General features: G+C 44.0%; 1 protein-coding gene across 1 annotated transcript in view; it reads right to left on the bottom strand.

Annotated features, from left to right (window-relative positions):
- The window catches only part of LOC124718977 (corticotropin-releasing factor-binding protein), a 1,088,124-nt gene that overhangs the window by 472,893 nt on the left and 602,726 nt on the right, over positions 1 to 12,505 (bottom strand). The window lies entirely within an intron of this gene.

Here is a 12,505-nt window from a genome sequence, read left to right as displayed (position 1 = left end):
TTTGAGACATGTATTGCACATTCCTCCTCCCCCTCTCTGCGTCCACCTCTTTCTCTCCTTGTCTCTCTCTCAGTGCTCTCCATGCCTCTTTCTGCCCATCCCCTCCTCTCTCCTCTGTCCTCTCTTTCTCTGTCCATTATCTCCCTATCTGTCTCCTTTTCTGTCCATTTCGTCTTCCCCTCTCTCACTATCCATCTCCACCACCATCTCTCAGGTCAGCCCTGTCCATCCACACGAGTAGGCTTAGCAAAACAGGTCGTTAAAGCACGACGATTCTACTCCAACACAACATGCAGGTCACGCACGGTAGCCTACACGCCAGGGGCCGGAAAACCATTCTGACTCCTGACGGATAAGCCATCTTGCAAAGTCGATAAATCAGGCTGATACTGTTCCCACACAACATCCCACAGGCTGGAAAAATCATTTTTTGCCCGCATCGATATTCCTATTGCAGGTAGGATACTGGTGAGGGCTGCTCTTTTTGTGCCAAATTTGGTTCGAAGCGATGCAGGGATTTAGGACGAGATCCCAAACACAGACGCATGTTGTTGTTGGCTCTGAGCACTATGGGACTTAACATCTGTGGTCATCAGTCCCCTAGAACTTAGGACTACTTAAACCTAACTAACCTAAGGACATCACACACATCCGTGCCCGAGGCAGGATTCGAACCTGCGACCGTAGCAGTTGCGCGGTTCCAGACTGAGCGCCTTAACCGCGAGACCACCACGGCCGGCTGTTGTTGTTGTTCTTGTGGTCTTCAGTCTTAGGACTGGTTTGATGTAGCTCTCCATGCTACTCTATCCTGTGCAAGCTCCTTCATCTCCCAGTAACTACTGCAGCCTACATCCTTCTGAATCTGCTAGGTGTATTCATCTCTTGGTCTCCCTCTACGATTTTTACCCTCCACGCTGCCCTCCAATACTAAATTGGTGATCCCTTGATGCCTCATAACATGTCCTACCAAGCGTTCCCTTCTTCCAGTCAAGTTGTGCCACAAACTCCTTTTCTCCCCAATTCTATTCAGTACCTCCTCATTAGTTATGTGATCTACCCATCTAATCATCCGCATTCTTCTGTAGCACCACATTTCGAAAGCTTCTATTCTCTTCTTGTCTAAACTATTTATCGTCCATGTTTCACTTCCATACATGGCTACACTCCATACAAATACTTTCAGAAACGTCTTCCCGACACTTAAATCTATACTCGATGTTAACAAATTTTTCTTCTTCAGAAACGATTTCCTTGCCATTGCCAGTCTACATTTTATATCCTCTCTACTTGGACCATCATCAGTTATTTTGCTCCCCAAATATCTAAACTCCTTTACTACTTTAAGTATCTCATTTCCTCATATAATTCCCTTAGCATCACTCGACTTAATACGACTGCATTCCATTATCCTCGTTTTGCTTTTGCTAGTGTTCACCTTATATCCTCTTTTCAAGACACTGTCCATTCCATTCATCTGCTCTTCCAAGGGAGTGAAACAGGGTTGTAGCCTCTCCCTGATGTTATTCAATCTGTAAATTGAGCGAGCAGTAAAGGAAACATACAAAACATACACACATATATCTGCTTTATATAACGGGTGACTCAATTGCCCCTATCGTTGGCGTTTTATGCAACCGCTATGTTATATCTGCCCTTCAGAAACTATGTACAAAGTCTTCATATTCTCTCGCTAGTTATGTGGGAACTATTAGCCCTATAGAGAGAATGAACAGCACCTTTTTGTAGGTAATTTAATGTAGTTAAGTTTTGTACTGGGATACATTTCGCTGGTTTTTGTGTTAATTAAGAAGAATGTACAAAAGTGACTTTCAAACGCACGTCCACCCCACGCCACAGTCACCTCTCACCAGTCAGGACAGTCAGGATTTCTGGTATGTTGTTCGTGGTACTCCTTCCTACCACTGTACAGGAATTTCCGACTATTCGAGCCACAACAAAAAAAGGAACAAAGACACACCACAGTGAATTATCTGAGATTCGGTAGACGCGATGTACATGTACAGACGAGGAAATCATTACAACCAGGATTGATGGTTTAGGGTGTTATTTCTTTTCGTAGCGGCAGCCCTTTGATTGCCATCCGTGACACTCAAACAACATAGCGGTACGTCGATGATATTCTACGCCCCATTTTGTTACTATTCTTGGGAAGTTATCTTGGCTTAACATTTCAACAAGACAATGCTCACCCGCACACTGCGAGAGTTTCTACAGCTTGTCTACGTACTTGCCAAATCCTGCCTTGGCCAACAAGGGCGCCGGATCTCTCCCGAGTTTATAACATCTGGAGCAATATGGTCAGGATCTTCCAACCTTCTCGCGATTTTGACGATATAGCTCCCCAACTAGACAGGATTTGCCACGAAATTCCTCAGGAGGACACCCAGCAACTATATAAATCGATGCCAGACGAATAACAGCCTGCATAAGGGCTATGGGTGTACCAACGCGTTATTGACTTGCTCAGTTTGTGAAGCTCATTCTGATAGTTCCTTCGTAGTGCGTAATGCGTAATTTTCTTGTCTAAGTGTGTATCTGAAGTTTGTTGGAAGTCACTAAGTACTTTTATTCCCTAAATACTGGATGAACATAGTCTGTGTAACTTGCGCTTCGTTATGTACGCTGCCTGAATATTCTAAATTTAACACCTTATAACCTTTAATGAATAGATTGCGCCCGACTTCAAATTTTAACATTGAAACCTTTCCGTCTCCTCTATATCTCTTTTGTTACGCAACCTTCCCTTCTACAATAGCCTATGAAACCCTCTCTTAGGATTTATATCTCTTCCCTTTGAAATTAATTCTCTTTCTCAATAATAGTAAGTGCAATCTTCGCATACAAATTTAAATGCTGCTTATTAAAAGTGATTTGCTGATTATTTCGACGAAACATAGAATGTGTCGTCGTCGTGGCCCTCAGTCGTTACCTTCAACAACCCAAAACTGTTCCTTACCTTTTTTTTTTTACGGTTACTGGATCGCCATCTTACTGCTACATCAAACTGCGACATGAATATATTTACTCGGTTTACTATAATCTATTAGCTGCGGGTGGGCTGTCATAATAAGTTGCTGTATTTATTACCAAAGGTGACGTTATTCTTTAGTAGCAAAGCTGACTTTATTCTTTAATTAATTTGAGTGAAGTTACATAATTCATAGTTAAACTTTTTCTTGACAACAATAAAGTTTTACGTTGATAGTTTTTGGGATGGATTATAATCAGTAATCCTATACTGCTGGCAAAAATTAATTTTATTCTGAAAACAATTCTTAAAATATTTACTGTTGGTAATGAAATGATTGTACAAACGTTAAAATGGGACTTACTTTTTACAATAATGTTACAACTAGCATTGCACAAAGGTACCTTCAGTAGTCTTGAGTTTCTCAAAAATCAATAATATTAGTTCCTTTTATGATAATAGGTAGTTGATGTCTCTAGAAAATCATAGCTGGTGGCTGGCAGGTACACCTCTCAACCACTCGCTTCAGACCTGCTACCGACTCGCTTCACATCTCGCTTGCTACTGACTTCCTACGAACGCTAAAGTGCAGTCTCTCCCGCCAACAATGCTTTCTGGTGCAGACAATCCCTGCTACCATTACAAGATGTATCAATGCGCGGTCTTTCCCGCTCCTTTCTTAAAATGTATCCATACGCGGTCTCTCCCGCCTTTTTTAAAATTATATCAATTTGCGCTCTCTCTTGCCAACAATACTTTGGTGCAGACATTCCCTGCTGCCACAATTATTTCCAACATGACAAATATTAATTATTCCTACTTAATCCTATTAATAAAATATAAACATCTTTCATAGATTGTGGATTGACAATAGACAATAGAAATATACACGTCTTACAACATGAGGTGGATAATTATGTGAAACGCCGAAACTGGAATTTTTTTAGCACCTCTGGAAGGCATCAGACAGGCTACACACAGCTGGGGCTTTGCGACCTTTCTAATCGTTATTTTCTCTCTGTCATGGATATTACCGTGTATTTTCATAAAGAATTCAGAATTTTTATTTTCGCGTTGCCTCGTAATAAAAGCTGCAAAACAGGCACCCATATTTAATGTGCTGCACTCCAAATGCAGTGCGCCTGGCTGCTAATAGGCGGCAGGTGGGTCGTGTATATTTCAGCCCCGGCGTTACGTCAGCACTTTGTGCCCGGAGGCCGGCTGCCGCCCCCTGCTGCCCCCGTAATGTGCACTGCGACATCCGAACTCGCCCAGTCTGTGAAGACGTCACTTCGAGCAGAAAAACGAGCCACCTGTTCCAGCCACTGCAAATGGACGACTCAGGTTACACGCTTTAACGAAATTCAACCAGGCAGCTGGCTCGACAGCAAATAGACTGACGGAAAAAAAGATCGTAACACTAAGAAATAATTTCAGTGGAGTAGTGAAATTTCGGGAATATATTTTCTAGGTAACATACGGGGGTTGCCCAGAAAGTAACGCACCGCATTTTTTTCTTAGCCGAAAACAGTGCTACGAATGCGAAACGTTACGTAGGTATGTATGTATTTATTACACATTAAAATAGCTACGCCAGAAGAAATGAAGATGATAAACGGGTATTCTTTGGACAAATATATTATACTAGAACTGACATTTGATTACATTTTCACGCTATTTGGGTGCATAGATCCTGACAAAGCAGTACCCAGAACGACCACCTCTGGCCGTAATAACGGCCTCCATACGCCTGGGAATTGAGTCAAACAGAGCGTGGATGGCGTGTGAAGGTACAGCTGCCCATGCAGCTTCAACAGGATACCACAGTTCATCAAGAGTAGTGACTGGCGCATTGTGACGAGCCAGTTGCTCGGCCACCATTGACCACACGTTTACAGTTGGTGAGAGAACTAGAGAATGTGCTGGCCAGGGAAGCAGTCGAACATTTTCTGTATCCAGAAAGGCCCGTACAGGACCTGCAACACGGGGGCGTGTGTTATCCTGCTGAAATGTAGGGTTTCGCAGCGATCGAATGCAGGGTAAAGCCACGGCTCGTAAAATATCTTAAATGTAACGTCCACTGTTCAAAGTGCCGTCAATGCGAACAAGAGGACCGAGACGTGTAACCAATGGCACCCCATATCATCACGCCGGGTGATAGCCAGTATGGCGACGACGAATACACGCTTCCAATGTGCGTTCACCACGATGTCGCCAAACACGGATGCGACCATCATGATGCTGTAAACATAACCTGGATTCATCAGAAAAAAAATGACGTTTTGCCATTCGTGCACCCAGGTTCGTCATCGAGTACACCATCGCAGGCACTCCTGTCTGTGATGGAGCGTCAAGGGTAACCGCAGCCACGGTCTCCGAGCTGATAGTCCATGCTGCTGCAAACGTCGTCGAACTGTTCGTGCAGATGGTTGTTGTCTTGCAAACGTCCCCGTCTGTTGACTCAGCGATCGAGACGTGGGTGCACGATCCGTTACAGCCATGCAGATAAGATGGCTATCTACTCGACTGCTAGTGATACATGGCCGTTGGGATCCAGCACGGCGTTCAGTATTACCCTCCTGAACCCACCGATTCCATATTCTGCTAACAGTCATTGGATCTCGACCAACGCGAGCAGCACTGTCGCGATACGATAAACCGCAATCGCGATAGGCTACAGTCCGACCGTTATCAAAGTCGGATACGTGATGATACGCATTTCTCCTCCTTACACGAGGCACCACAACAACGTTTCATCAGGCAACGCCGGTCAACTGCTGTTTGCGTATGAGAAATAGGTTGGAAACTTTCCTCATGTCAGCACGTTGTAGGTGTCACCACCGGCGTCAACCTTGTGTGAATGCTCTGAAAAGCTAATCATTTGCGTATCACAGCATCTTCTTCCTGTCGGTTAAATTTTGAGTCTGTAGCACGTCATGTTCGTGGTGTAGCAATTTTAATGCCCAGGAGTGTACTTTGACGATCAACTCACGACGTCCAATTTCAAAGGTAAGGAACTCTAAAGACGGTTACAGCGTGTATTTAGAACAGCCTGATTCGCTACTAGCACCACTCTTATGCGACTGGCGCGAAATCTGAATAGATATTTTGTTCCAGATGTAGAAACACGCGCAGCAAGTTTCGTTTATGTCGCACAACACCTTGGTGGTGTTGCGATTTCTTTACCGTCTGTACATACCCTGGAAAAATGGTTCAAATGGGTCTGAGCACTATGAGACTTAACATCTTAGGCCATCAGTTCCCTAGAACTTAGAACTACTTAAACCTAACTAACCTAAGGACACCACACACATCCATGCCCGAGGCAGGATTCGAACCTGCGACCGTAACAGTCCCGCGGTTCCGGACTGTAGCGTCTACAACCGCACGGCCACCGCGGCCGGCCATACGGCCATACATTGGAATTATGCAGTAATGTAGACATGTGTACTGCTACATACGCTCTCTGATAATATTATAGCGACTTCCAAATTTTTTAAGAAGTTTTTTGTCGTTGAAACATCTGCCAAAGACCACAGGCTGATTAAAAAAGACAGTTTTCTCGTCATAACTAACTGGTCTCTTCTATCATAGACAGGTTCAAAGGGCTCTGAGCACTATGGGACTTCACATCTATGGTCATCAGTCCCCTAGAACTTAGAACTACTTAAACCTAACTGACCTAAGGACATCACACAACATCCAGTCATCAGGAGGCAGAGAAAATCCCTGACCCCGCCGGGAAGTGCCTAAAACGGCTCGGCCACAGCGGTCGGCTTCATAGAGAGGAAGTCGTTGCGCATATCGCTGTATAGAGATAGGTTCAGTGTTTTATGTTGGTATAGAGACTATGCCATACACTCAACAAGAACACCACCCGTTGTTCGAAAAACATCGAAACGGTGGTTTGTTTCGTTTCAAACACGAACAGACAGTTCTCTGTTTATTGAATCGACAGCTTCAGCAGTTCAATCTTACAGCTCCTGAAAAGCATTTGCCATAGATGATATACAGACTCTGTCTTTTACGTAAGTCCAAAGAAAAAAAAATCGCAAAGTGTTCAGTCTGATGACCTGAGAGGCCAAAAGCTATGATCAAGCTCATGTTTTCGTTCTTTTTCAATCCGAAGTTGTACGATGTTGTTAAGGAAATGTCGCAGCTGAAGGTGAAGGTGAAGGTGACGCTGACGAATAAAAATGAAATCCGTGGAATGTTTGTGAAGTTGGGGAAACAACCAGTTTTGCAGCGTGTCCAAGTATGACGTTCCTGGCACAGCTTCCTCCGCAAAGAAGAAAGGTCCGTAAACTTTGTGAACAGAAACGCCGTTTGAGGAAGTTGGGCTGCCCGTTTCGTGGATTTCCGGCGGTTCCATGTGAACGCATCTCGGATACGCTCAACATTTTCATCAGGAGTTCATGGCCCACAAGTGACCTTCCATTTGCAAACGCCATCAACTTTCAAGAATTTTGCACGCCAGTCGTATATCTGCTTGTGAGGAGGCAGCTCCTTACAGAATCGGCTGCGGAATGCATCTGGGGTTGGACAATGGTTGCCTTCGCGCAATATGATTTCTCTTGAGCAGTCACCATGTTGCTGCAAAGAAACAACAGCGCTGATATGTCAAAACTTTGAACCTGCCTCTGTCCAGTCACATGCGCAGTGTGTATCTATCCTATATAGAATGTCTGTCTGATCAATTTACTTATGTGTTTCGTCGTCGAAGGCCCGTGTCGACGGCTCTTTCTTAGTCACAGAGAAAATCACAGACTTATGTTACATCTCTGTTCTACTGGAAAAACAGTTCTTTTAATGAGAACAATGTACGTGTCGTAGATCGCACATGTAATAGTTAAAAACTACTTGCGTATGTCAGAAATTTTGCTACACTGGCATTCTGGATATGCAATGCCTGACAAAAGTTGTGGAGTACCCGGAAGGAGAAGAGGAAACGAAATAAAGCTTCGGAGGCTCAGACAGTACTTCAAAATGATGGAGCATCGGAATCAGCCGTCCTTTCCTTTTTTAAAGTTAATGTAGATTTCGGCCAGTAACTAGCTATTATCAATGTAAAAAATACAAGAAGTACATAGTCAGCCGATAGTGCAAAAAGTTTTAACTCGTGGCATCATTACGTCGCTTACAGATTAGAGTACATATCAGCATTTCAGAGTTTTAATACGTGTCCTAGTAGGTCAGTCCTTTTTTGTTCGGTGTTCTGTCGCAGTTCCTTCAAGATTACTGCATAATGAAGGTAGGCTTTGAGGAGAACATATCGGTTGGCTGTGTGGCGCCCTCTATAAGAACTACGTAATACGTAACACTTATAGAAAAGCAGTTATGGCCTCTACTAAAAAACTTAAAATTTGCATAGGAATAACACAAAACAAAATCAAAAGTAAAATAATAATATGGGGCTGTCTGACTTACTGTAACATTTAGCAGTAAACACTGGAATATGTAAAAACTGCCAGATTCCATCCTAGTGCGGCAATTGCTTTGTTATTCTTTAAAAGCACGTACTTAACATCAGATTCGTAAAAACTTTTAAAAAATATTTGAAAAATACTAGGAATTTACAGGATATATGCTGTGACTATTACAACTGATTTGATTTTTTACGATTCTGACGTCACCTATGTGTTTTTAAAGTACAGCAAACTACTTCCTGGCAGATTAAAACTGTGTGCCGGACCTCGACAACACTTGCCCGCGAAAGGCAAACGCCACGAGTTCAAGTCTTGGTCCGGCACACTGTTTTAATCTGCCAGGAAGTTTCATATCAGTGCACACTCCGCTGCAGAGTGAAAATCTCATTCTGAACAACAAACTAATTAGTTCACAAGGAATGAATATGGCATTTTTTACATTTTCTAATGTTTACTGTTAAGTGTGGCAGTAGGTCAGACGGCAATGTAAATAATTTCACTGCTATTTTATTGTGTGGTTTTCCTAACCAAATTCAAAGTTTTTTAAGAGAGACCATAACTACTTTACTGTGAGTGTTACATGTTACGTAGTTCATACAGACGGCGCCATATAGCCAACCGATGTGTTCTCCGCAAAGCCTACCTTCATTATGCAGTAGTCTTGAACGAACTGTGACAGACGACCGATCATTAGGGGATTGACATACTATGACACGAATTTGAACTCTGAAACACTGGCATGTAATCTAATGTATAAGCGACATAGGTTATGCCACGAGTTGTAGCTTTTTATACTAACACCTGAATGTGTACGTGTTGTATTTTTTAGCACTGATAATGGCTACTTACTACCAGAAATCAAGATTTGCTTTAATAAAGCCTGAGAGGAAAGGACAACTGATTGCAGTGCTCCATCATTTTGAAAGTCATATCACAGTCGTTCAGCGAATTACACACATGATGGGGTGTGTGATGTTATTCCAGTGATTGCAAAGTCGAGTGAAATTTGCAGAGAACTTGGCAAGGTGAGCCCGCTTATCAGTATAACGTTATATCCCCTCTGGCCTGGATGCATGTACTAATATTCGGTGCCGGCCCGAGTGGCTGAGCGGTTCTAGGCGCTTTAGTCTGGACCCGCTGGACCGCTACGGTCGCAGGTTCGAATCCTGCCTCGGGCATGGATGTGTGTTATGTCCTTAGGTTAGTTAGGTTTAAATAGTTCTAAGTTCTAGGGGACTGACGATCTCAGAAGTTAAGTCCCATAGTGCTCAGAGCCATTTGAACCATAGCTGACGGCAGCGCTGGTTCCATACGTGTTCTGTCGTGGACAGATCCTGCTGGCCACACAATTACCCCAACAACACGTAGGAAGTTGATGGGTACAAGTGCCATGTGTGGACGAGCATTGTCCTGCTGAAAAATGGCAACACGAGACTGTCGCATGATAGGTGACACATGGGGATGCAAGATGTCTGTGACGTACTGTTATGCCGTCACGGTTCCCTCAGTCATCAAGAGCCATAACCTTCTGAGTTAACGAGCATTTCGCTCTCATTTAAGTATATAGCCGAAAGAGTCAGCCTTTAGGAATTGTGAAACGAACCCTGTCGTCCAGGACCGCGTGCCACGAAGGGCGCAGATTCACCACGAGATGGGGAAACTCACAGGCGTCTATTGTCTATTGAGGCCTAAGCGCTGTAGTGTGTGTGAGAGACAGACCAGAACCTACGTCATAGGGAAACCCAGTTTCTCGCCGAGGAGACGTAGCAGTGTTAAATATGGCGGACCTAAGATCGGCCATAAAGGGAAACATGTATGAAAACTATGTAACTGTGTAGTAATGCAGGAAATTAAGCCACAGTTATTTTAATCTACCATCCTTCATAAATTTTTATTGTGATCCCAATAAAACTTTAATATTGGTCATATCTATAATAGTTTAGGACTTACTGTTGAAGTGAAATGAACAAGTTTTGTAACAAAGACCTGAATGCTGAAATCTGAACGCTTTGGTCGATCTTAACGATCGACATTCCATACAGTAGCGCATCATTAAAATGACAAACGTTGTGAATATCAACTCCGTAACTTTGTTTAAACGATATAGTAAATTTAAATTATCAGTAGTTTCCTCCACACAAAACACATTTAACGATGACAGCACGCAACCTTATTGAATCATTAGGTAATAGAATATTTGTTGTAAAGTTTAGTGCATAATAGTTAATTTTGTTCTTTATTTGTTTATCTGAAAGCACATTGGTGCAAAGCTACTAGCCGCGACGTTCAAAGTTCAGGAGGAAAGTGTACTGGTTTTATGTAAAACATTTTATCACTTATTATGTAATGGATATTATTGTTACTTTGTTTAGAACGTGAAAGTGGTCAAGCTTTGATTATTTAGGTATGTTAAAATGTAAAATAATGTAGAATAAGCTGTAGCCAAACAGATGGACGGCTTCAGGAAAGGGAACTGCCCTAGAGAGTTGAGCGAGGATACTGCGCTTGCGGGAAACGCGGCCGGGGACAGTCAGAGGCAGTGCTGGTGGAGAAGCGAAAACGGACTGTTCGGCTGGAGACACCAAAGGGGACAGTTTGGATGCAGACGCGAAAGCGGACGGTCGGTCTTTAGGCAGCTAGGAAGTGAAGCGACCTACCCGGCAGGGTAGCCGAGAGCGCTAACGCGCTGCTTCCTGGACTGGGCAGCCGCACCGGCCCCAGACCGAATCCGCCCGGGGAATTAACGTCGAAGAACTGGTGTGCCGGCCAGCCTGGACGTGGTTTTAGGCGGTTTTCCACATCCCCAGAGGTGAATACCTGGCTGGTCCCCACGTTCGGCCTCAGTTACACGACTCGCAGACATTTGCAACACATTCGCACTATTCCATGGCTTACATCAGACACAGACAGCTGGGGTACACTGATTCCTTCCCGGGGGGAGGGGGGGGGGGTACGGGGTGGCGGCAGGAAGGGCATCCGGCCACCATTAACATAATCATGCCATATCCGATTAACCAAAGCCGACCCTGCGTAACTGCGGGACAAGGCTCAGACAAAGAAAGAAAGAACTGAAACGACTTAGAAAATTTCGCGTTGTGTGGTATTGCGGGACTTAGTCTCCGAGCGGTGAGAAGCCGCGCGCCTGGTGCGAACTCTAACTTTTCGCGTAGATAACTTATATTCCGCGATGAGATTGTAACTGATAGAACTGTGTCAAATGGATATGAGCTCGAGTGTAACAGTAACTCTAAATACGACCACTTTCGCTATTAGTTTTCTTTCTGAATAAACATTATTCTAACCAAATCGCAAGTGTGTCCTACATCATTTATGGGTCGCTAATTTAGTTCCCGATATTATTGTTACTGTTATTATATGTTATGTTAACTTTGTATTTCACAAACTTGCCATCAGCCAGACATTTAACCAAAGGGTCGCAAGTGTCCAATTTAGGGCGTGTAACGCGACACGTGCAGTTCAACCCCTAGACGAGTTTGAGCCAAGACATTTCGATGAAGAGGAACGGAATGTGAGCCCGAACGTCTATGGCATGTTAGCTCGCAACCTGAAATCGTTCCAGATGGTCTCCCACACACACCATGACACCAGTGTGCCTCTCCAAAACATGGGAAGGATGGGACGTCTTCCCAGATCGCTGCCGCATTTCCCGATGATGATCATTCTGGGTGGTGAAGAAGCACAACTCATCGCTGAACACAATGCGACGCCACGTATCAGCAGTCCATGCTTTCCGGACATGCACCACTACAGCCGTTTGTGTTGTGGTGTTAACGGCAGCCCAGACGTGGGACGGTGATCTCTGGTCCGGTTGCTGTGCTAGTCTCCGACCGAAGGTTTTTTGCTCGCGTATCGTGTCATTTCTGGAAGCCCAGTATCTACTCTGTAGGAATAAACGTGGATTCCGGAAACAGCGATCGTGTGAGACCCAGAAAATATTAGATACAGGGTCCCAGGTAGATGCCATTTTTCTTGACTTCCGGAAGGCGTTCGATACAGTTCCGCACTGTCGCCTGATAAAGTAAGAGCCTACGGAATATGTGGCTGCATTGAAGAGTTTTTAGCAAAACAG

Source organism: Schistocerca piceifrons, chromosome 10 (assembly GCF_021461385.2).
Source record: "Schistocerca piceifrons isolate TAMUIC-IGC-003096 chromosome 10, iqSchPice1.1, whole genome shotgun sequence".
NCBI lineage: Eukaryota > Metazoa > Arthropoda > Insecta > Orthoptera > Acrididae > Schistocerca > Schistocerca piceifrons.
Note: the sequence above shows the minus strand (reverse complement) of the source record. Positions and strands in the feature narration are given on the sequence as shown.